This window comes from Apodemus sylvaticus, chromosome 19 (assembly GCF_947179515.1).
Source record: "Apodemus sylvaticus chromosome 19, mApoSyl1.1, whole genome shotgun sequence".
Taxonomy (NCBI): domain Eukaryota; kingdom Metazoa; phylum Chordata; class Mammalia; order Rodentia; family Muridae; genus Apodemus; species Apodemus sylvaticus.
Window position 1 is genome coordinate 29,806,700 of NC_067490.1, and position 25,276 is coordinate 29,831,975.

At 40.2% G+C, this 25,276-nt stretch overlaps 1 protein-coding gene across 2 annotated transcripts in view; it reads right to left on the reverse strand.

The window, feature by feature from the left end:
• The window catches only part of Pkib (cAMP-dependent protein kinase inhibitor beta), a 103,288-nt gene extending 89,957 nt beyond the window's left edge, over positions 1–13,331 (reverse strand). For both annotated transcript variants that reach the window (XM_052163666.1, XM_052163665.1), the window contains exon 1: positions 13,032–13,331. The gene's annotated coding sequence lies outside the window, so the exon portion shown is untranslated. The remainder of the gene's footprint in view (positions 1–13,031) is intronic.
• Positions 13,332–25,276: the final 11,945 nt, after the last annotated feature.

Sequence of the window (25,276 nt, forward strand, 5' to 3'; positions counted from 1 at the left end):
GGAAAATAATACACAAAAGTTTATGAATCCAGCAATCAATCGAGATATCACACACTCATTCTTTTTCTCTAGCACCCGCTGGAGCTAGAGATGCATATACGCCCCACTCTCACAGGTTTATTCGGTACTAAAGAGTCTGAGGTCCATACCTGTGCATGAGCTGAGAGACCTCCCAACTCAATGTTTTTAGACCTCTAAACAACTAGCCCAGCACAGAGTAACTTGTATTTCTGCTTTCAGCTTGAGAAAGATAGCCCACCCTATTCTAGTTCCAATGTTTAACTATACAGTGCCCCAAGAACGTTTGCTCCAGATAATCTCTAACCTTCCTTACTTCCTCATTCTGTACTTCCCCATTCAGTGCATGTTTTGTCCTCCACCCCTTGCCTTGCGAATTGTGTCCTCCAACCCTAGTCTTGTGATTTTTCCCCTTTAAATAACCCTGACTTCAGTTGCAAGGGGTCCTCAGTCCTCTACCCCTGCGTGGTGTACGGCTGTGGAACCCAGAATTCTGGAATAAAGAAATCCTCATGCAGAACACTCCTCCACTGCTGGTGGGGTTGCAAATTGGTACAACCACTCTGGAAATCAGTCTGGCGGTTCCTCCGAAAACTGGGTACCTCACTTCCAGAAGATCCTGCTATACCACTCCTGGGCATATACCCAGAGGATTCCCCACCATGTAATAAGGATGCATGCTCTACTATGTTCATAGCAGCCCTATTTATAATTGCCAGATGCTGGAAAGAACCCAGGTATCCCTCAACAGAAGAGTGGATGCAAAAAATGTGGTATATCTACACAATGCAGTACTATTCAGCCATTAGAAACAATGAATTCATGAAATTCTTAGGCAAATGGATGGAGCTAGAAAACATCATACTAAGTGAGGTAACCCAGACTCAAAAGGTGAATCATGGTATGCACTCACTAATAAGTGGTTATTAACCTAGAAAACTGGAATACCCAAAACATAATCCACACATCAAATGAGGTACAAGAAGAAAAGAGGAGTGGCCCCTGGTTCTGGAAAGACTCAGTGAAACAGTATTCGGCAAAACCAGAACGGGGAAGTGGGAAGGGGTGGATGGGAGGACAGGGGAAGAGAAGGGGACTTATGGGACTTTCGGGGAGTGGGGGGCTAGAAAAGGGGAAATCATTTGAAATGTAAATAAATTATATCGAATAAAAAAAAAAAGAAAAAAAAAAGAAATCCTCATGCTATTGCATCGAGACCATTTCTCTCGAGTGATTTGGGTTTCGCCTTCCAAGGCATGGGGTGGTGGGGCACCCTCGGTTTTTGGGGGTACATGTTTACACTAAGAGTAGTGTGAGCACCTAACTTGACCAGCGAATTGACCAGTTATGCCTTGCTAGTATATAAATACTTTTTCTTTCTCCACCGTTAGTCCTCAATGTGCATGCACCTCATCGACCCAAGCTAAACCCTTATGTGCAGCCTTCACCCTCAAATACCAGTCACAAACAGTGGAGATGTGCTAGATGCTAGGAAAGGGAGGAACAAGCAAATGCTGTCATCTCTGTGATGTGAATACACTGGAAGAGGAAAAGTGAGAAAATTCTGGAAAATAAAAGGATAAGTAGTAGAGCTAAGTCCTGAATCATATCTATCTAAATCTTACTCTTTTACACTCACTACCTTTGTTGGACAGCAGCTTGATATTACCAATCACTAGCTGATCAATAATAAACCAAAACTTCTACTATTTTTCCAATTCTATCAATGACCACTTCCCTTCCATGATATTTCAATATATATTCATATATGTATATATATATGTATGTATGTATGTATATATGCCCCTACTAGAACCCACATAACACACAGACACATATATGTACATGTATATGTATATGTATGTGTATATGTATATGTATTAGATATATAACAAACTGAAGAAAAGACTTTGTGTTTAAATTTGTGGCTAATGTTAATAAATACTGCATTTTACTAGCAATAATACACACACACACACACACACACACACACACTTCACTCTAAGATTTGTTCACATATAAACAACCAGTTAAAATGGATTCGGGGTTCACAAAATACGGTAGTCATTAACATTGGCCACAAATTTAAACACAGTATTCAGTCTGGTATTTAAACCCCTTCACAACAGCCTCAATCTCTACTTCTGCTCTTACCTTCTCTGAGTCCTGGACAGTCTTTACAGCTCTGTCTTATTCTTTTCTGCATTTGAGCTTTTGTTTGCACTACTTTTTATTTTAAGGATTTTTTTTTTCCATTCATGGAATTTTCTTCACTGCTTAAAGGACCACCCTCAGGTTCTACATCTTCTGGACAGTCCTTCTGAATAGCTAAGCTTATCTTTCTCTGAATTCTCTGAAGTACTTCAACACTTCATTTCTTTAAGCAATGGACAGTTAGGCTGATTGTCCTCCATCACCTGTCATGAGCATTTGGATGCTAAGTACCCAACAATGAAGATGAGTACCATTCATCCCTGCTGACAGGAATCACTAATAAACACATGGAAATATTTGCATCCAAGAGAATGCTATTAAATGGGTGTTTGTTTTGGGTTAGTTTAGCATTTCTCCTAAAAAAAAAAAAGCAGATGTACTAAATTCCAAAGTTTATTAAAACTTTCAATAAGCATTTTTAAATGTTCTGTATTTTTATTTTATATGTCTAGATGTTTTACCAACATGTTTTTGTTCCATTTGCTTGACTGGTGACCACAGGAGCCCAAAGACGACAGTAGAATCTCTGTTTTCCTGTAATTCTTTAAGAGATTTTTGTTTCCTCTTTCATGACCTCAGCCTGTTGACCAAAGTTCTCCTGTAATTCTTTAAGTGATTTTTGCATTTCCTCCTTATTGGCTTCTGAATTCTCCTGAATTTCTTTCAATGATTTTTGTGTTTCCCTTGTAAGGGCTTCTAATTTTGATCCATTTTCTCCTGAATTTCTTTAAGAGATTTATTTATGTCCTTCATGTGATCCTGTAACAGCATCATGACCAGTGATTTTTAAATCCAGATCTTGTTTTTCTGGAGTGTTGGGGTATCCAGGACATGCTGCTAATGGAGAATTGGGTTCAGATGCTGCCATATTGCCTTGATTTCTGTTAGGAACATTCCTACATTTGCCTTTTGCCATCTAGTTCTCACTGGTGTTAGTTGGTCTTGGTGTCAATGCAGGACTCACCAGTGCAAGCTTCCTCTTCGCAGCTGGTCTCCGGGTGCCCAGCTGGCCTCCTGCACCTGGAGATGGGGTGCCTTGGCCCAGGCTGTTCCCGATCCCGCAGCGGAGGCCTGAAGGCTGACAGTAGAATCTCTGAAACTGGGGTTGTAGATGGTTCTAAGCTGCCATATGGACACTGGGATTCGAACTCAGGTCCTCTGGAATCATGCAGCCATCCTTCCAGCACTAAATAAATGTTTATGATCACTCTCAAACATGAGCATGAAAATGCAACATTAAAACATGGGATTATGGACTCTTTTTTTACCGTAAGTAGTTTTATGTGCTGATTTTATGATGAAAATTGAACTCAATTTTGTCATATGTGTATAATTATGTTGAGAAAAAAATGAAATCTCAAAAAAATTGGGTATTTGTCTGTTAGCACATGGCTGATTAAAAGTAGAGGTGACTTCATAACAAGCTTTTTAATTTGTGCCTTAATGATTTCTGAGTTATCATGTCTACAAACTTTGTTCATATTTTCTCAAGTGTTAGCCACAGATATATACTTATATTCAGGAGACAGATTTTCTTCCGCACTTACTTCTTTTTGAACTATTATTTGGGTACAGAATATATATAATAAAGTTCATTAATGATAATTAAAGAGGATTATACTGAACAAGATTTATTTCTACAAAGCTTACTTACTCTTCACCGAAAAATACAAGTGTAGCAAAACATCAAGATATTAAAATATATAATGATGATATATGTGATGATGAAAATATAAAGTAATAATGATAATAAATGTCACCAACAACCTACATGCTAGTAATATCTATGGTTTTCACACGTAAAACGGCCTTTGGAACATCTCTAGCCTGGTTTATTACACTGCTGGTTTCATTTTAATCCAACCATCTTCAGGGTAGAAGACACCAGTAAATATTTTCCCTGCGCTTTATCTCTGTTAAGGACTCTTCCTTCTTTTTTCAAGCTCTGCCAGATTCACTTGTTCTCGAGAATGACACAGAGACCAAGGCCAGATTGATCAAAGTTCACAAGCCCCTAATCACAGCTGTTTATTCGGTCCCAGCATGACTCACACCTGCCCAGAAAGCTTGTTACATTCCCTACCCCCCCTCCCCACCCCCACTGCCCCGCCACAGCTGCAGCTTCCCACATGGGCTTATGGGTAGTGATACCTGTTCTCTTTGAATGTATGCTTTAGAAATTAGCTATAGAACTGTTGGCAGCCTTTTTTTCTTCAGAGTAAAGCATGATAGTCAAGTAAAATCAAGAGGGAGAAAGAAGCTGGTTTCTCTCAAAATAATTTTAGTTCTGCATCAAGCTGTGACTAAAAGCCAAGTTTCATAAATCTCATAAACACCTCTTGTCCCTTTGTGTTAACTTGATATATATTTTCTATTCTGGGAAGTTGTAATAATCCTTAGAATATGGCTAATTACTTAAGCATCTCCATGCACGACAGATGGAAAAGTTTAAGAGATGAACAGAATTGTTTTATACTTTACAGTATCAGTGCACAGCTTTAAAAGGAAAATGAAGACAAGTGGTTGTAAAAAATAGATTTCTACTTTCAAAAGCAGGAGTTTTTAAATCAAACTAGAACCCCAGACATAGTCTTATACAGGTGAATCAATAAATTCTTCTGGGATTTATTAGAAGTTTAACAACCTTTAGCTACTAACATCCACCCTATTTCAGAGACTATCCGGGATCTACTGTGAGAGGGAACTGTTCCTCACTTCCTCGAAAACTTTTTCCCATTATTCCCAAGGCAAATGCATGAAAGCCAAGGTTCATCCTCAAGCTAGTAAGGAAACATCTAATCTCTCTACTGTGGATTCCATACGGACTCTGGGATGATTGGCTTCCAGCAATGCTGAAGGAAAGGCTGCAGTAGATACACTACCCACTTAACCACACTGCCTTTTTGTGGCTATCTTTACTACGGGCACCAAGAATGAAAGTTAGGTGTATACCACACCTAGACTCTTTAAAATGTCCAGGATGAAAGATGAGTTGTCCTTTTCAATTCCGGTCAATTTCCAGTAGACCAAGGATTTGGATTTACGTACTCATCAAAATAAACTCTGATACTTTCTATTTAATGACTGGACAGAGGGGCTAGGGTATAGTAGAACCAGTTTAACTTATCCCTGTCTAGTTAACAAATAAATGAGACTCCGACGACAGTCGCGTTATTTTGGTTTGACAATTACTGGGGGTAGCCCCTAATCTACTTTTCTAACTGCTGCCCAATGGTGTACCCCAAATACTTGCTGTTTCTCCTGGCCATGTACTCATGTCTATCTCCTCTCAAGGCAGCTTCTTTCCTGTCTTCCTGGTTATGACCTGTCTGCAACCCCCAACCAGGTATCTCAGACCCCACCTACTTCCAGTAAGTATTGGCAGTATTCTGGTTTAACCAGCCGTTTTAAATTAAGGAACAAGGTTTGCACAACAAAAGCTTGTAAAAGTGAGAAATCACTCATAGGCCTAGACCTTTGGGTATAGAATTTATCATTACAATGCATAGCAACAGTCCAAACCTCAAAGGGTAAAATTCTTGCCCAGCAAGCAAGCAAGCAAGCAAGCACAGGAACCTATGTTTATATCCCCGGCGCTCACATAAAATCTTGGAGTTATGCTAGTTTGGAACCCCAGCACTAGACAAAGCAGGACTAACCCAGCAGTCTCCTGGTCAGCTAATCTAGCTAAAATGACAATCTCCAAGGACAGCAAGAGAACCTTCCTCAAAAGCCAGAGTGGAAAACAATGAAGGCAGGCACTGGCAAGCACCTCAGTTCTCTGTCTGCACATCAGACCTAGTCTGAGGCCTGGCAACAGATCGCTTCCCTTTCCTTAACACGGCCATTTCCATAGAAAATATACAAGAACTGCTCTTCCTTAAACTCCATTACAGGTCAAAGAGCACACAGATGTTTGTGATTCCCACTTCTGCTTTTAATATAACCCCTGTCCTTTGGAAAACAGTCTCATGACTTAGCTTTTTGAGAATCACAGCCTGTCCCACCATTGAGTTCTTTAATCATTGAATAGAAATCAATTTGACTCAGTATCCCAAGACACCAAGTTTCTCCAGTCACCTTTGGATGAGTATTGAATGCTGGGACCCGTCTCCTCACCTCCCATTGGCTCCTCCTCGCTATCACAAAAACTTGCCTTTCATCTTGTCAAATCAAAGCTCTATTAACCACCCTCCTGCCATCACTCTTACAACCCTGACCTGCGGTTGTATACACATTCAGAAATTCCCCCTGCACTCATTGCTGTAACATGTCTCTTTCCAACTTCTTCTTGGGCTTTCTGGGGGCACTCTCTGTACTCTTCTGTTCTGCATTCTTACCGTAAGGGGTCTCGCCATATACCTCTCTCCTATATACCAACACTAATGTTATCTCTTGAGCTTCTATACGGTGGCCTCTTAAATAGTGCACCTCTGATGTATGTCTTACACATAAGGCAGGGCTTTTATTTTCACATGTGGTCAGATTCCGAGGTTCTGAGAAGGACAAAAAAAAATGGAGGATATATAATTCAGAGTACCCATCAAGTCCACTCCCATTCTGAAATCGCTGTGTCCATACATTGTGCCAGCTTGCAACCTCACACCTGAGATGTATTTGGCAGTCTGTCCTTACACAACTCAGCTCTCAGCAGGTCCAGTCCTTTAAGGCTCTAATAATTCTGGAACCAGAATATTACCTCGTCTTCCTCCTTTGGATGGCTGAATTCATGGTTAGAAATATTTGCCTGCACTGTCCCACAGGTCTACTCACCTAAGAACTGTAAGAGTGGGAAGCATCTGTTACTTCCTAGAATGTGTGAACAGGTCGAGTGAGGGAGTCGGTCTTTGTTTTCTGCCTAACTTTTCACTCCCATGAGCACTTCTGCTTCTGCCGCTCACCACACAGAGCGGCAACAGTTGTCCTTCGTCAAGTACAGAGGAACTGAGAGGCAGAGCGGTTTCTGAGGAAGCGCTGCCATTTTTAACTTCTTCTTTGGGTTTGATAGATGCCTTAGAAACCTTCAGCGTGTTCACAAAAATTCATCATGTCTGTACGACGGCTTGTTTTCTTAGATTCCAAAGACCTCTTTGAGAAAGACAGGCAAAGATGTCTTATTTCATCATTTCAAGTTTAGTATCACACTTCGCCCCAGAGGTTCCACAATAAAAGTGGCTATTTTCATTAAAAAAAAAAAAAACCAACATAATAATGTAATATAATTGCTTGAACCATACGCCATTCCTGTTTACACACGTGTGTGCAGGGAAACAGGGAGAGGCAGAGAGACTAAGAGAGTCAATTTTTTTTTTCTCCTTGAGATATGTCACCTCAGTGCATAAAAGTTAATCTAGAAATAAGCAATTTTGTGATGGTTAGAAAGCAGGCATGCAGAAGAACAAGGGGCTCCTTTTCTGTGGTTTTATTTTTGAGGCTGTCACACTGGGCCTCAGTTTCTTCTTTTATTTCATTCTCCAAATGAACACTTTGAGTAGCACATACTGAACACCTGGCACAGAGGATGCTTCCTCTTGTCAGCAGAGCAATGTTAGGACTTCTAAAGACAAGGGCTGCATGGAGGGAGGAACCTAGGACTTCATGCCTGTTTGTCCTGTGCTCAAAGGCTGCAGTTGTCCGTCCAACATGTAAGTGTCAACTACATCCTGACTCCACACTGAAGTATCTCCGTTCCCTTGGCCCTCTTTCCTGCCTAAAAAAGATCTTGTTTCTAATTCATCCAGGATCTTCCTTTCGGTTGCGGCCTCATGTTCAGGAGCAGACACAAATCTGAAACCACTTCATTATGATCTCAACATCTCAGAACCCCCTTCTCCACCAACAAAACAAACAAACGCACAAACTCAGCTCCTGGATAGTGTCATACTGAGACTCTGAGTGACTGAGGGACACAAATCCTTATTTTCTATGAAGTCTACAGCAGGCGTGCTACCTAGGCACAGAATTGCCAGTTGCCATTGTCAGCTGGGGAGAAAAAAATGCTTCTCTCATTTGAGTAAAAGTAGAAACTCTGTTTCATTTCCTCAAAATCAGTTCTACTTCTAGTAAGAAGAAAAATAATAACCATTTTTGTTTCCGCAGGTATGCACAGGACTGTGACCTAGAACTTTTCTTGTGAAAAATCATTATCTCACAATGACACAGAAAAGCTATATACAAAGTATATGATAATGTGTGAAATCAACAGGATTTAGAAAAGCGTGTAGCGATAGGAAAGTTTCTAGACGGAAGACTTTCGTCTTGAATTTATGTCTTGAACTTATTCCTAATATGTGATTTTGGTAAATGTAATTACTGAATCTAGGGGCCTTGGGCTCTCCTCACGTGCATCAAGAGGGGTTTAATTAGCATCTGCATGGCACTTTAACTATGGGGGTTTACTTTATTATAGGCTCTGTCAATTGTTTTGACATTCGGAAAGGAATCATTTGTTTTTGGTTTTTTGTTTGTTTTTGGTTTTTTTTTTTAACTTAGCCAAAACTTTTGCACTAAAGGAAAGGAACATGATCAAATTTACTGTGAAGCTGCACAAAACTGAGTGTTAGCCACATCTGAAAGTACTAATTTCAAAGGAATTTCTTTCTCATTTTAAATAAAAATTTAGTCTTGATTAAGACTTTCATTTGCCTAAAACAATTAAGCAAGAAACAGTGAAATAATGTTGTCACAGTTTTTCAGAGTCTTTTGCTGGTCTTGAAGTTTAACTTTGAAAGAAAGCTTCCTCTGTGTATCTCTATCATCTCTCTGTGTGTCTGTCCCATTCACTCACACACACTCACACACACACACACACACACACTTAGTCCTCTAGAACTTTCTACATGTTTTCATATAAAACTGATTCCATTATGTTCTTTTAAAGGGAAACATAATTTTAATATATAATCAAGAGATATCATGGTTTAATATCTACAAAAAAAGAAATTACTATATGAGCTTACAAAGACATGTGAATATCCTTAGCTTTGGAGCTCACAATAGCACATATTGACAACAATAGAGAGTGAGGAAGAAGGCTTGGTGGGTAAAAGCGTTTGTCACCAAGCCTGAAGGTGGGAGTTTGGTCCTTGAACCCAAATGGTAGAAGAAATGATCTTACTCCCCCAGTTACTCCCCCAAGTTGTTCTCTGCCCTTCGTCTGCATGCTATGGCACACTTGAACACACACACTTGAACACACACACTTGGACACATACACATACACCACACACACACACACACACACACACACATGCCTGCTGCTATAAATAGGGCCAAGAATCTGAAACTGTATTAAACCAACACCTAAAAGCTTATACCCACAGATCAGTGCATCCTTCAACCTCCATCATCAGAGAAGCTTCTTCACAGTACAGATGATTAACCCCCACACGTCATCCACAGGCAGAGGATAGCACTTAATGGGATGTATGTACCATACCTTCTCCTGTCAAGGCTCAGAGATGATCACTAAGAGGATTGGAAAGAATGTAAGAGGTAAAGGCAGTGATGACTCTATTGAAGCAGTATTTTCTGGATAAAACAGGAGAGTTGCATATAAACTCATAGTGGCTGGGACTGTGTGCACAAGATCTTTACACATGATCAAACCTGACGAAACCCCAGCACAAACAGGATGGACTCATGAAGTCTTCTTCCTATCTGTGCCTCTCTTGACAACTGATGACAGGAGAGGGGAGTCCATTCTCTTAAGAGATATGAGCTCCAAAGGCTACCCATGCTCCAGTGCATGGTCTCAGCACTAAGTCCACTCAATGGGTTTAGAAAAAGCAGTGCTTGAAATTTGAAGGTAATAGCGGGTGGAAGAAAAGAAATTGGAGGTGATACAATGAGGAGCTGGACTCAATCAAACCACAATATATGCATTTATAAAATTCTCAAATAATATACGGCTATATAATTCAAAACAAAGGGTTTAAATGCACATCACCTGAAAAATCGACAGGATATGATATCGCAACACAAAAAGAAATTATTCAGCAGTGTACTGGCTGGTTTTGTGTGTCAACTTGACACAGGTTGGAGTTATCACAGAGAAAGGAGCTTCAGTTGGGGAAGCGCCTCCATGAGATCCAGCTATGGGGCATTTTCTCAATTAGTGATCAAGAGGGGAGGGCCCCTTGTGGGTGGTACCACCTTTGCGCTGGTATTATTGGGTTCTATAAGAGAGCAGGCTGAGCAGGCTAGTAAGAAACATCCCTCCATGGCCTCTGCATCAGCTCCTGCTTCCTGACCTGCTTGAGTTCCAGTCCTGACCTCCTTTGATAATGAATAGCAGTGTGGAAGTGTAAGCTGAATAAACCCTTTCCTCCACAACTTGCTTTGTGGTCATGAGGTTTGTGCAGGAATAGAAACCCTAACTAAGACAAGCAGTTATAAAGGAACAAAATACAGATGCATACTATAATACAGATGTACCACAAAAGCATGCTGTGAATGAATCCAGAAACTGAATAACATATAGTATACCATTTGTCTGCAATGTTTAGAAAAAGCAAGCCTATAGAAACTGAAAAGCAGATACAATTTCTTGGAGTTTGGATGGGACTAGTAGAGTACAAATAGGTGTGCTTGATATTACAAATTGCTGAAGATTAAAACTGAATCATAATAATTATTACACATCCTGGTGAAAGTTTTTTTAAGTTTATTTATTTATTTATTTATTTATTTATTTATTTAGTGTATGTGAGTACACTGTCACTGTCTTCAGACACACCAGAAGAGAGCATCTGACCCTATTACAGATGGTTGTGAGCCACCATGTGGTTGCTGGGAATTGAATTCAGGACCTCTGGAAGAGCAGTCAATGCTCTTAACCACTGAGCCATCTCTCCAGTCCCTGGTGAAAGTTCTAAAAAAAAAAAAAAAAAAAAAAAATCATTGATAGAAGGGTGGCTTTCTGAAAATCATCTGCCTTTGAAGAAGATAAATTTTATGATGTATAAATTTATAATCTATATCTCGACAAATTTATTTTTAAATCTGTAGTGCAAACTGGATATGCATTTAAATAATTCTAAGACTGTTGGAAAAAATAAACTGATCCATCATTTACTTAAATATATGCTTAAGTTGACTAAAGAGAGGAGAAAATTCTTTAACAAGAGGGGAATTTGGCACTTCTTAAAATATTCTACATTGGGGGCTGAAGAGATGGCTCAGCGGTTAAGAGCACTTCCAGAGGTCCTGAGTTCAATTCCCAGCAACCACGTGGTGGCTCACAACCATCTGTAATGAGATCCGATGCCCTCTTCTGGTGTGTCTGAAGATAGCTACAGTGTACTTAGATATAACAATAAATAAATAAATAAATAAATAAATAAATAAATAAATAAATAAATAAATTTTACAGTGTAATCTCCTGCCTGTAATATTTTGCTGAAGAAAGTCATAGATACAATATTAGTAAATTACTAAAACTATTCTCTGGGCCTTTTCTTCCTTTTCCTCTTTCTTTCTTTTATTTAAAAATTTTAAAATTGAAACAGTTGAACTCGCCATACACTTTTTTTTTTTTTTTAAGAAAATAAGCTCCCTAGAGACCATGTCAGTTGACTGGCTCTGACCAGCGTCTGGGAGTCACAGGATACAGCATCTTGGAGGTGCAATCTTTGGCATCAGAGAGTTGCGGGAAAATTCACATTTGAATTTTCATTTTAATAAGCCAAACTCTGAGCCTCTGAATATTAAATTCAAGAAGTTTGTTTTTTTTTAACGTGTCAATAAAGGGAAAAAAAGACATCCTGTGAAGTGGATAGCTGGATGTTTAGAGGTTACTGTATAGAAAGAGAAAGCAACCCATTAAGAGTACATCTAACCCATTCCTTTTTCCGGTACCCAGTCACAGGTAAGAGTGCCTCGTTCTGGTTTGTCTTTCCAAGCTGACATGCCTGTAGGCACAGCATCCGGCATCCACCTGCCGGTCTGGCAGAGTCCAGCTGCTAACCCCACTGTTTGCTTTAATGGCTTCCCTTGGGCCCAGCATCTGCTCTTCAGGGCTTTCCTGAATCAGAAATTCATTCTGATTCCATCTTTGAGAAGATGGAACGCCACTATCATCTCAGCTTGACTAAAGAAGGGAATTGAGTTGTAGGGTCCGAGAGGTCCATGAGACTAGGTCACCCTTTACCGAAACCCCCAAACCTTCAGGAACCCACAAAGGCTGCAGCAACTGTAGCCAAGACCAACCTGGACTGGGGTGCTTTCTGCCTCTCGGTCTCTGGGACCACCTGGTCCTTGAGTCCCTCTCCCTTTATCAGCGAGGGTCCTAGCAGCAAGCAGAGTTTGATATAGCTGCGGGGCATCCCTGAGGTCACTGGTTTCCCATCCAGCATACTTTATCAAGGAATGGGGGAAAACCGGTAAGGTGAGGTCTCTTAGCTAACGTCACAGTTCCGGATGCTTGAAGCAGGTTGGAACTCAGACCTCTACAGATAGGAAAAACGAGGCCGGAGGGAAATGATGTGGCGTTGATGGCGAGAGCAGAGAAAGGCTCAGCAACTTATAACCAGAGGTCCCCTGAGTCCACTTTCTGGGGTCAGCGGGCATAAACCAATGAGCAGACCTCCCAGGAGCACCTGTTTTCAATCCAGCCCCCCAGCTCCGGGGAGAAGGATGGGATCTGCTCTGAATTCCCCTTGGGCATGTGCAGACCAGGCATAAAATAGCAAAGTTGAGCTTACATTTTTTTTTCCCTCGCTCGGTCTTCCCAACTCCCGGAGTCCTTTCCCTCCGTTCCCTCTCTAGCGACTCCTGCTCGCAGTCCGCCCGGTACTTACCAGCTGTGCGCAAGAGATGCGTGCGGCGCCGGGCCAGGTCCCTCGCGGTGGCGCCTGCCTCTGTCTGCCTTCTCTGCGGCACCGAGCTGCGACGCGGCTGGAGCTCGCTGCCGCCTCTGCTCTGGGATGCGGCTGGGCTGAGCCTGTAGCAGCAATGTGTGGGGCGGAGGGAGCCGCTCGGTCCCGCCCCCGCGAGCTGAGCTAGGCTCCGCAGGACCTGCCCAGTTAGCCCAGGAGACAAATGCAACAGTGGTTCCTGCTCCAGGTGTCCTGAGATCTCTCTGTGCACGTTCACGTACGACAGAGTCAGTTCCCCAGAGAGTGCGCACCCCCGCGGCTGTCTATCTGTCTGGAAGCTGTTACCCTTCCCTCCTGTAAGTGTGCGTTTACAGGACGTAGGCTTCTGGTATCAGAAGGTTGCACTTTATCTAACAAGGGATGTTTGGAGAAACTAGCTCTGTTGCACCTGGAATCTGGGTGTTCCCGTTTATTCACGGATTCTTTTAGCACATTGGAGTCTCACACCGTGAAGAACACTTTTTTTTTTTTTTTGCAATGAAGAGCAGACATCAGTGTATATGAGGCTTCCCTTTTAGACTCTCACTAAAGAAGACAAAGTTCTTACTATTAAAGGTCCTTATGTCCTTTAAAAGATGTAGGAAATGGAAGATATTGCTGCTAACAAAACTAAAGAGATCCTTTCTGATTCTGGAGGAGGTGACTTCTGCCGGAAGTCCCAAGGGCCTGACAGTCGCCAGAATTACAAGTTTTCTCACTATGGGCTGCTCAATTACCCTGCATCTGGATTCGAGGAATTCCAGGTTTGGGATAACACTCCCCCATTGACTAATCCCAACTGGCCTGATTATAGAAAGATTATACTAAAATATAATATATAAATACATATAATAGAAAGATTATATTAAAATATAATATATAAATATATATAATAGAAAGATTATATTAAAATAAAATCAGGTAAAAATTCTCATTTAAAGTGCCTACAAAGTATATGATAGTTAGACTCCTTAGAATATCTGTAACGGCCGGGCGTGGTGGCGCACACCTGTAACCCGAGCACTTGGGAGGCAGAGGCAGGTGGATTTCTGAGTTCGAGGCCAGCCTGGTCTACAGAGTGAGTTCCAGGACAACCAGGACTACACAGAGAAACCCTGTCTCGAAAAACAAAAAACAAAACAAAACAAAAGTCTGTAACTCTGCCCTGTGGTAACAACTCTCTACTTGCAGATAATAGACTAAAATTAAACAAAATTAGGTCATTTGCATAAGATGAAACAGGAAAATCCAAACCCTGGCCCGTGAGATGTCCCAGAGGGTTAAGGTGCTTCCTGCCAGAGGTGATGACTTGAGTTTGATTTCTAGTCCCTGGAGAATGGAAGGAGAGACCTGGCTCCCATCAACTGTGCTCTAATTACACACATGCCTCATGCACATGTGTGCATTCACCAGTACGCATGTATAAATTTGATTTAAAATTTTAAGAGAGGGCTGAGGAAAAGTTCCACAGTAAAGATCTCCTGCTGCTGTCACAGAGAACCAGCACTGTGTTCCCAGTGCACATGTCACACATGGCAAGTGGATGAAGCTCCGGTTCTAAAGGTTTTGTCACCCTCTTCCGTCTCCATAGATGCTGCTTGCATGTAATAAATAAATATACTTGCAGGGAAAACACATATAAACACAAACTAAAAGTTAATCTCATTTTTAACCAAGCTGATTTTAAAACTTAACAGTCTTTCTGCCTTCAGAACTAATGACATATTTAAATTGCATCCTGGTAATATGATGAATTCTCTAAATGCTGGGATATGTGCATTTTTTCCCCTGAGAACATTTACGGAGTCACAATGTATCCATAAAAAGACCAAACATTACTTCTGTCTTTAGCATAGCTTGAAAACCTATTTGGCATATTTCCAAGTCCAATGCTAGTCTATGGTGTAATAATTGTGTTATCTACTTATTCTAAAGCTAGTTCCTGTTAGGGATTTATGATGGGGTGTGTGCATAAAATATCAGACATTGAGCTATTATATAACAATGACCAAAGTTTTATGATTGTGCAACTATAGTTTTGCTTATTCACAATTTGTTTTGTTTTTTAAAAAAGCCTGCATTTTGGGACAATTTTTATTTTTAAAACTAGCCCTCAGTGATGTGCCTTTAAAGTACTACATACTCAAAAATCATCTGTGGGACTGGAGAGATGACTCAGTGGTTAAGAACACCGACTGCTCTTCTGAAGGTTATGAGTTCAAATCCCAGCAACCACGTGGTAGTTCACAACCATCTTTAATGGTATCTGACATCCTCTTTTGGTGTCTGAAGACAGCTACAGTGTACTTACACATATAATAAAAGATAAATCTTTAAAAAAAATTAAAAATCATCTGAACCAATAGGTGTCACAATAGTATGTCTTCAAACATATGCTTCAAACAGATGCTTAGAGAGATTTTTTTTAATTCTGTACTGCTTTATCTATTTATTTACTTATTTATTTACTTACTTATTTACATAAGAAACACTGTGCCACAAAAATATGTGTAGCAGTCAGAGGACAATTTTAGGGAGACTTGATTTTTTCCTTCTATTATGCTGGTCAGGTTTCATGGTAGCAAATATCTTTACCAAATGAGTAGTTTTAAGTGAACAAATTGATTTCCTTATGCTTCTTTTTATGTATAGTGACTTAAGAAAAACTATTTGTGCAATGTTCTTGGCTATTTAGAGAAGACTGAAGTTTTTTTTTTTTGTGTCTTCTCATGTCTAAATAAAGCCAAGTGTCACCAAGTGGTCAGCTAGAAGGTCTGCAGCAACTGCCACTGGACAGAACTCACTGTATATCTAATAAAATATTTCAAGTCCAAGAGTTGAAGGCAACAGTAGCTTCCCACAGTTGCATTAAATTGTGTTAGATGGTGACTTTAAATACAGAAAGTTCAAGTCAGCTTCAACGTTCTAGCAAGAGATATGATCAAAGCAAGATGGTGGGAAGAAAAGAGGGAAGCTTAAACGTTAGCTCTCAGAGTAGATGAAGGAGAGGGGGATGAAGTAAACTCAAGACAAGATAAAAAAAAAAGATGAAAGCTGAGAGGAGAAAATAAAACCTTTCCATCTCAATCAAATTACAAAGACAAGAAGACAAAGGTTGAGTACGAAGGTAGGCTGCCATTTATAGACATTTTCACAGAATAACGGTGGCATAATTTTATGGAGAAGCTGTAGGTAAGACTGTAGGCTGGCCAGGGCAATGGCCAAACAACTGGGGAGTAAAGTACCCACATAGACACCAAAGCCACCAACAGTGATGCCTGTGAGTATATGATTAGATCATGGCTCAGGAGATACTCACGAATGTTGTGGAAAGATCGGGAATTTAAGGAAGAGTTCAGAAGTGCACATGTGCACACCCAGAGAGGAAGAATCTAAGTGGGTTAAAGGTGAAAGGTGAGAGGTGACTAACAGTTCAACAGCAGCAGGTCATGACGCTGTTCCCCTGACCTCTAGGAGTGTGCAAGAAGACAAATAACCCACCAAGCTGAAAGAAGAAACTGAAATCCAGAGCAAGGAGGAAGTTCTTGTCAAGGATTTATACAGGTGGTAATAATGTTCCTTAATACTAAATAAAGATCCTCCAAGGTTAAATCGGTTCCATGGAGAAACCCTTCAGGGCCCTACAACTTGTACCCTTGAACAAAGCTTTGCCTCTAAGAAAACCCTACCTTCTCTACCTGCCTTGAAACCCTTGACATACTTGAAACAAAAAGAAGCACTTTCATCTTGCCACTGGCCTATGAAGAGTATGTGATCAAAACTGTGGGCCCGGGGTGTGAAGCAAGAAGCAGTAGAGTCTCTGCCTCTTGAAGCAGGAGATTGCACTTCAATGGGACACCAAGATTTTTAGGGAGAAGGGCTGTGCTAGGTCTCAAATGAGTTCTGGGTTCTGTTTGCTTGGGGCAGTGCTGGCTGAGATCCGAGAGGAAATTGGGGACAGTCACTAACAACCTGTAGTTGCCCATGGCTGCATATGGACGGTTGGGGTTCTCTGGAAGAAGAGATGGGATAGAAAACAGGGTGGCAAGAGAAACTCATGGAGTCAAGGTATGATTTCTTGCTCAAGGCTCAAACTTTAATGAAGGTCTCCAAATATATATATAGGCAGGGCAAGACACCTCCCCCAAAGGCTGGAAACTGGTTCTGCTTGTTCTGCAGGAGGCTGTATCTCTCTGGAAGCTGCTATCCTTGGAGAACAATGGGCCAGACCTTCGAAGGCAGGATTGTAGCTAGCCCCAAGGCTAGGGGAGGGCACAGTTCCCACACCATAAAAAAGGCTCACTACAACAACCTACTCTGCAGTTCTTTCTGAGAGTATTTTAGCTTCCTGCGGTTGCATAACAAATTGTTACAACCTGGGTGATTCGAACATTTTTGTAATCTCTCATAATTCAGGGATCAAAGTCTGAAGTCAAGGTCTGGATAGGCTCTATGTGTCTGTCTTTGTCTCTGTCGTGTTTGTCTCTCGGTTTGTCTCACTCTATCTTTGTCTCTGTCTCTCTTTTTTTTCTTTTTCCCTCTCTCTGTCCCACTTCCTTTCTTCTTTCCTCCCTCCTCCCCCCAGTTCTAAAGGCCCTGGGGGAGAAAGCCACTGTTACCTCTTCTGGCTTTCAGTCATAAGCCATCCTTGATGCAGATGGGCTTGTGCTGCGTGTTATATTCTCCCTGACCCTCTCATTATGCGTTCCTAGATTTCCCCTCTACGTAAGGGCACTTGTAGGGCACATCCAATTATGCTTAGATGACTTCATCAGGACACACAGTCTATATCAAAACAGAGGCTCTCAGCCTTCCTAATACTGCAACTCATGCTGTGGTGAACCCCAACCCCCCCAAAAATTATTTTAATTATTACCTCATAACTGTAATTTTGCTACTGTTACAAATCACAATGTAAACATCTGGATTTTCTGGTGGTCTTAGGTGACCTCTGTGAAAGAGTGTTGAGAAATATCATCTTTAAAGATCTTTTAAAAGGCAATCACATTCACAAGCATCAGGGACTAGGATTTGAACACATGTTTTTAAGACAGAACCACTAGTCTACTATACCCCAATCTACAGGGCCATAGAATTGGGCAGGCTGCATGATACTACCAGGTTAGAGATTTTTCAAGACTATTTGGCAAAACTGAGCTATCATAGCAATAAGAGGCTTATTAACATTTTTGAAGAATTTGGAACATTAAATGTACTACAAATAAAACTCTGAAGGTAAAAATTTTCCAGAGTGATGTTAGATCTTTGGAGTAGTGGCTTGTCACTAGAAACAGAAGACAAAGATCCTCGTGGTTCAGCGTTTCCACCTCATTGCTGGGGTGTCAGAACATGGACATGTATTGTTCAGTGAAGGGGAAATGCAGTCTAGCACAGGGGTCCCCAGGGGTCCCAGCCCATGTTCATCCAGGTGAGAAACTGTAGAGGCTGGAACGCAGCTGTGGTCTCAAGCTTCTTGGCATTCAGACTCTGCTGGGAACCTCGAGGAGTTGAAAATGAGGAGGGAAGGGGGCAGGTACCATCATCCTCTACCTGTGTACCCAGACACCATCAGGGACTGTGAGGAGTTAGTCTAGATGGCCTAGGTCCGGGGTGGGAATGGGGGTGAGATCTGGCTTAGTTCAAAGTGAGTGATTGTAGGAGTATAAAGGAGCTTCTAAAGGGGTCTTAGAAAGGGCTCTCTATGACAACAGCGCCCCCCCACCCCAGGTTCTTGATGAAGGAGACTATTTTTGTTTGTCCAAACTGCTTTATTCATGGCAGATGAAGATGCATACACCTTTCTCAGGATGAACCAGAGATTAAATACCATTTGCAGGAAGGGATGCCCAGGAAGAGAAACTCATTGGCTGAACACTTGGGGCCTATCTAGATGCCTCATTAGCATAGAGAATGCTTAAATTCTATACTACATGGCTAGTTGTCATGGTCTTCTCAGTGGGATGTTATGGTCATGTGCTTCAGGACAGGACTGGGGTTGGGATTTAGTCTGAACTCCTTCCATTCTGAACTATGAGTTTTTTTAATCGGGTTTCTGAACTTCGCTGCTACCTTACCTGTTGTGTCTGGTGGCATGGTCCACTTCCCCACAGATCCATGTTCCTATGGGAAGATCTAGTCCAAGTACAGATAATCGAGAGAATGGGGTTCTGCGGTCATTTTCTTCACCACCTTTCCATTCTGGAGTACTGGCATTGTTCCCTAGTGTCAAAAGATAGTTTATGGGAGGGCCACATTTCATCTCTCCCTGAAAGCAAAAAACTGAACAGGGCTGGAGTATTTAGTACCTTTGCACCTTTCTGACATTGGCACCAAAGCTGTAATAGTTCCCTAAGCTATTTCCATATGGGAGACAGTCTTAAGCATCCTTCAGGAGGGAGAAGGGAGTATTTAAAATAGTGTTAGTCATGCTCCTTTCTCTGCTGGCTGGCAGGCAATCAAAGAGCATTCAAGTAGCTGCTAGGGACTAATGGAACTATCTCCATAAAGCAAAACTCCCTGATTCTTCATCTTTATTAGAGGCAGAGAACTAGAAATTGCCATTTGGTTAATGATGATTGTAAGAGATGTCAAAGCAGTTTAAGAAGGTTTTTATTTGTTTGTTTGTTTGCTTGTTTGTTTGTTTAGGTTTTTAAAAACAGGTTAGAAGAGCATTTGGCTTTTTTAATTGTCTTCTTGAGGATGTGTGGCCAGACCTGAACTGTGGCACTGGTTGTGACCACAAGTCTAATAACAATATGATTGAAGGATTGTTGTAATATCAATTTCTATGTCTCTGAACTGGCTTCCACACTAAATTGAAATTCTACCCAGGATGAAGGACATTTTTCCAACTTACTCATTTCTCATCGCAAGTCTTACCACATTCAGATACAAATTCTGTTTTCTAGCTAGGTTAAACCAACTCATCCTTCCAGTGACTCCTTTTCCAGTATTCCTAAGCAGTGCCAAAGGCTAGGGTGGTTTTCCTACATTCCACTCTTCACCAAAGCCACCAAACTTCTTCAAACTTCTGTCCACAGAGTGTTTACTTTCTGGGAGATTGATTACATTTCTTTCATCTCTCCACAAGTCAGTCAACCATGTACCAAGTTGCACAGGTTTAAGGACCATAGCAATTCTAAGTTAGCGTCTGTGAACTTTCTCATATGTACTCACATGTATTGTCTCCTAATTGTAACATGAGTTTAGTAGATGATTATGGTCTTGCATTACTCAACTGCTGTAGATATATATAAAGAATGGTAAGATATCACAAAAAGGCTTGATTCTTTCTTGATTTAGAGACTTTCTAAAAAGAAGGCTCAATCTACTCTAAGTTTCAACAATAATGTGTAACTCATTGTTTGCTTGGGTTGAGTTTTGTTGTTGTTCCCAAATTTCCATACATGATACAGGAGTTTTAACAGCATAATTTTAACATTGTCCCATAAATGCCAGACAAACAACAAAAATGTGGGGGTCAGAGGGTAACCTGTGGAACTTAGTTCTTTCCTCCACCATATGGGTCTAGGGATCAAACTCAGCTTCTCCAGCTTGGCAACAAGCCCTTTACCCACTGAACAGCTCACTTGTCCAGGGGATATCTTGTCTGTAACTCTAAATTTGTCAAAGCTGGTTCTATTATTAAATCTTGGTTGTCTTCTATCTCGAATCCAAAATATCTTCCTGTGGGTCATAAGAAGTTTTCTACACCCATAAATTCTTTGATCACCTGTAGGAAAGTGAAAGAGTATTTGATGTTATAGAATAGAACTTTAGGGAGATGAAAATGTCTGGAAAGAAATTTTATTTCCAATGATGGATTTCAGCACTGCTCTGATATCTCAGATTTGCCATCTTTTTTTTGTCTATAAATTGGACTTTTGAATTGCCATCAATAGATATGCATAAGATAAATCATTTCTTCCAGTTATCTAGAGGTAAAGAAAGGAAAGAAACATTTGAAATGGAAGGAGGTGACTATAATATGCACTTGAAGATACAGCAGAAGCTCCAGGCTTTCCTGGTTGCACCAAAACTACTTGAGAACAATTATTTCTTTTTAAAATTTGATTGTAAAAAAGTGGTCAGAGTAATTGTAGAAAACCAGTCATCTCAATATTTCAAAGAAGTTTCTGTGCCATACAGAAACTTTGTAATTTTATGAGGTCCCATTTGTCAATTCTTGATCTTAGAGCATATGCTATTGGTGTTCTGTTCAGAGACTTTCTCCCTGTACTGATGTCCTCAAGGGTCTTCCCCAGTTTCTTTTCTATTAGCTTCAGAGTATCTGGCTTTATGTGGAGGTCCTTGATCCATTTGGATTTGAACTTAGTACAAGGAGACAAGGATGGATCAATTCGCATTCTTCTGCATGCTGACCTCCAGTTGAACCAGCACCATTTGTTGAAAAGGCTATCTTTTTTCCATTGGATGTTTTCAGCCCCTTTGTCAAGGATCAAGTGGCCATAGGTGTGTGAGCAAAGGACACCATCAAAAGGACAAATCGGCAACCAACAAATTGGGAAAAGATCTTCACCAATTCTACATCAGATAGAGGGCTAATATCCAATATATATAAAGAACTCAAGAAGTTAGACTCCAGAAAACCAAACAACCCTATTAAAAAATGGGGTACAGAGTTAAACAAAGAATTCTCACCTGAAGAACTTCGGATGGTAGAGAAACATCTTAAAAAATGCTCAACTTCATTAGTCATTAGGGAAATGCAAATCAAAACAACCCTGAGATTTCATCTTACACCAGTCAGAATGGCTAAGATTAAAAATTCAGGAGACAGCAGGTGTTGGCGAGGATGTGGAGAAAGAGGAACACTTCTCCACTGCTGGTGGGGTTGCAAATTGGTACAACCACTCTGGAAATCAGTCTGGCGGTTCCTCCGAAAACTGGGCACCTTACTTCCAGAAGATCCTGCTATACCACTCCTGGGCATATACCCAGAGGATTCCCCAGCATGTAATAAGGATACATGTTCTACTATGTTCATAGCAGCCCTATTTATAATTGCCAGAAGTTGGAAAGAACCCAGGTATCCCTCAACAGAAGAGTGGATGCAAAAAATGTGGTATATATACACAATGGAGTACTATTCAGCCATTAGAAACAATGAATTCATGAAATTCTTAGGCAAATGGATGGAGCTAGAGAACATCATACTAAGTGAGGTAACCCAGATTCAAAAGATGAATCATGGTATGCACTCACTAATAAGTGGATATTAACCTAGAAAATGGAATACCCAAAACATAATCCACATATCAAATGAGGTACAAGAAGAACGGAGGAGTGGCCCCTTGTTCTGGAAAGACTCAGTGAAGCAGTATAGAGCAAAATCAGAACAGGGAAGTGGGAAGGGTTGGGTGGGAAGACAGGGGGAGGGAAGGGGACTGATGGGACTTTCGGGGAGTGGGGGTCCAGAAAAGGGGAAATCATTTGAAATGTAAATAAATATATCAATAAATTAAAAAAAAGAAGTTTCTGTATTTATTCCACCTCAAAATGTGCTTTTATTTTTTAAACTAATTTTAAGATTTTCTTCTTTCTAGTCATTTGCTATGATGACTTTAGTCCAGGTATTTTAATTTTCTGTGTATTTGAGGATCATTGTATGAGTCAGCTTCCTACAACTGTGACAAATACTTAAGATAAAACATTTGAAAGGAGGAAATGATTTCACAAGTCTTAGTAAATATTTTCTTGGCTCTATGCTTTGGACTCACAGTGTCACATAGTACCTTGTGGCAGGAGAGTATGGTGGTCTGATTACCCCGTGACAACTTGGAAATAACAGGAAATACAAAGAGTCTCTCTCTCTCTCTCTCTCTCTCTCTCTCAATAATCAGGTTAAAGGCCCCAATGATCTAGTTTTCACCGACTCAAGGTTTTGGCCTTTCCAAATACCTCTGTAGGCTAGTGAGCAAGCCTTTAGTACTCACAGCTTTAGAGACATACAAGTTGTAAACTATAATACTCATTGACCTTCTTGGACTGGAAAGATCCTTTTCAGGTGTGTGTTCCCAGGTGTGTGCTCTTAGACTTTTCCTTCCCTTCTTGAATGATCCCAACTTTGTAAATCCAGAATAAGACATGCTGGCGACTCCACACACAAACAACAGAAGTAGATCACAGAATCCACATTTGTTTGCTTTGTGTCTTTTCTTCCTCTGTGTGTTTTATGTTTCATACTTCTAGTGGCATGCTTTTAAGTTTGCTGGTGTTTTTTACTGTGCAGTGCTGAACCCGTCGCTAGTTCTGTACATTGCATTTCTAATCTTAGATACTGCCATTTTTAGCTTTAAAAGTATCTTCTTCTTCTTCTTCTTCTTCTTCTTCTTCTTCTTCTTCTTCTTCTTCTTCTTCTTCTTCTTCTTCTTCTTCTTCTTCTGTATCCCAATTCTGACTGTTTAATGTCCTTTCTCTTCCCTCTACTCTCCTTAGCATATAGGATGCAGCACCTTCTCTGATGTCTGGGTCAAACCAGGTTGGCTTCTGTTGCTTACCTTTTCATCTCAAACTTGATCAGATTTTCTAGCCTCCTTGAAAGCCTGGCAGTTTTTATGAAAAGCCAGATTTTGTAATTTTTTTCTCATTGTGTAAAGAGAATTTTTATTTTCAAGTATTACTATACTTGAACATTAATATTTGGTCATATTGTATGGCAAGGATTTAGTGTTTTGAAGTTTTGTATTGCGTTCTGTGAGATATGGTTAAAAAACAGTCCTATTAATCTAAGGCTTACTTTGCTCCCCTTCTAAGGTATAATAACTTTCTCTCTCTCAGCCTCTTCCTACTCGTCATCCTCCCTCCAACCCTACTTCTTCTGATACAGGATGAGTATGTTCACTCTGTAGTTCAGGCAGGCCTCAGACTCACCTCAAGCTTCAAGAACTCGTGTTATACATATTTCCATCTCTTCTTTTTATAAAAACTAATTAAATTTATTTTAGAATATGAAACTCAGTACTGACATTTTTAAGTCATTAAATTAATTTGTAATAGTTAAATGCCTCTTAAATACACATGATATCATCTGAAGCTAAAAGTAATATGCACTCAACCAGTTTTTAAAATTTATTTGGAACATTAACCATGATAGAAGTAGAAGAAAATCTGTTATGAAGTCCTCTGTGAAAGGAAATTGTAAAAAATTCCTGATTAGACAGAAAATGCTCCATCTCCACAGGAGAATACTCAGTGTAACTGTGCCTTCATAAAATGAATTGGGTAGTGTTCCTTCTGTTCTATTTTGTGAAATAGTTTGAAGAGTATTAGTATTAGGTCTTCTTTGAAGGTCTGATAGAATTCTGTACTAAACCCATCTGGTCCTGGGCTTTTTTTTGGCTTGGAGACTTTTAATGACTGCTTTTATTTCTTTAGAGGTTGTGGGACTGTTTAGATGTGTTATCTGATCCTGATTTAACTTTGGTATTTGGTATCTGTCTAGAAAGTTGTCTATTTCATCCAGATTTTCCAGTTTTGTTGAATATAAGCTTTTGTAGTAGGAGCTGATGTTTTTTTAATTTCTTCAGTTTCTGTTGTTATATTTCCCTTTTAATTTCTGATTTTGTTAATTTAGGTACTGTCTCTGTGCCCTCTGTTTAGTCTGGATAAGGGTTTATCTATCTTGTTGATTTTTTTTTTCAAAGAACCAGCTTTTGGTTTTGTTGATTCTTGGTTATATTTATTTTTGTTTCTACTTGGCTGATTTCAGCCGTGAGTTTATTTCCTGCCCTTTACTACTCTTGGGTATATTTGTTTCTTTTTGTTCTAGAGCTTTCAGGTGTGCTGTTAAGCTGCTAGTGTATGCTCTCTCTAGTTTCTTTTCTGAGGTTCTCAGAGCTATGAGTTTTCCTCTTAGCACTGCTTTCATAGTGTCCCATAAGTTTGGGTATGTTGTGCCTTCATTTTCAATAAATTCAAAAAGTCTAAGTACTTTTTTTTTAGTTTGCTTCCCTGACCAAGTTACTATTGAGGGGACTAATTTCCAATATGAAGTAGTTTTCTCACATGGAAACACAGATTGTACTGAACTGAAGTAAAAATTAAGATGTACAAATTTCTCAAAGAACTAATGAAAAGATTCTAAAGCACATGGTGAGTAAGTTGCATAGATACATATTAGCTTAGCACACACACTAGCTTTGCTATCAGTGTTTTAGTCTGTAAAA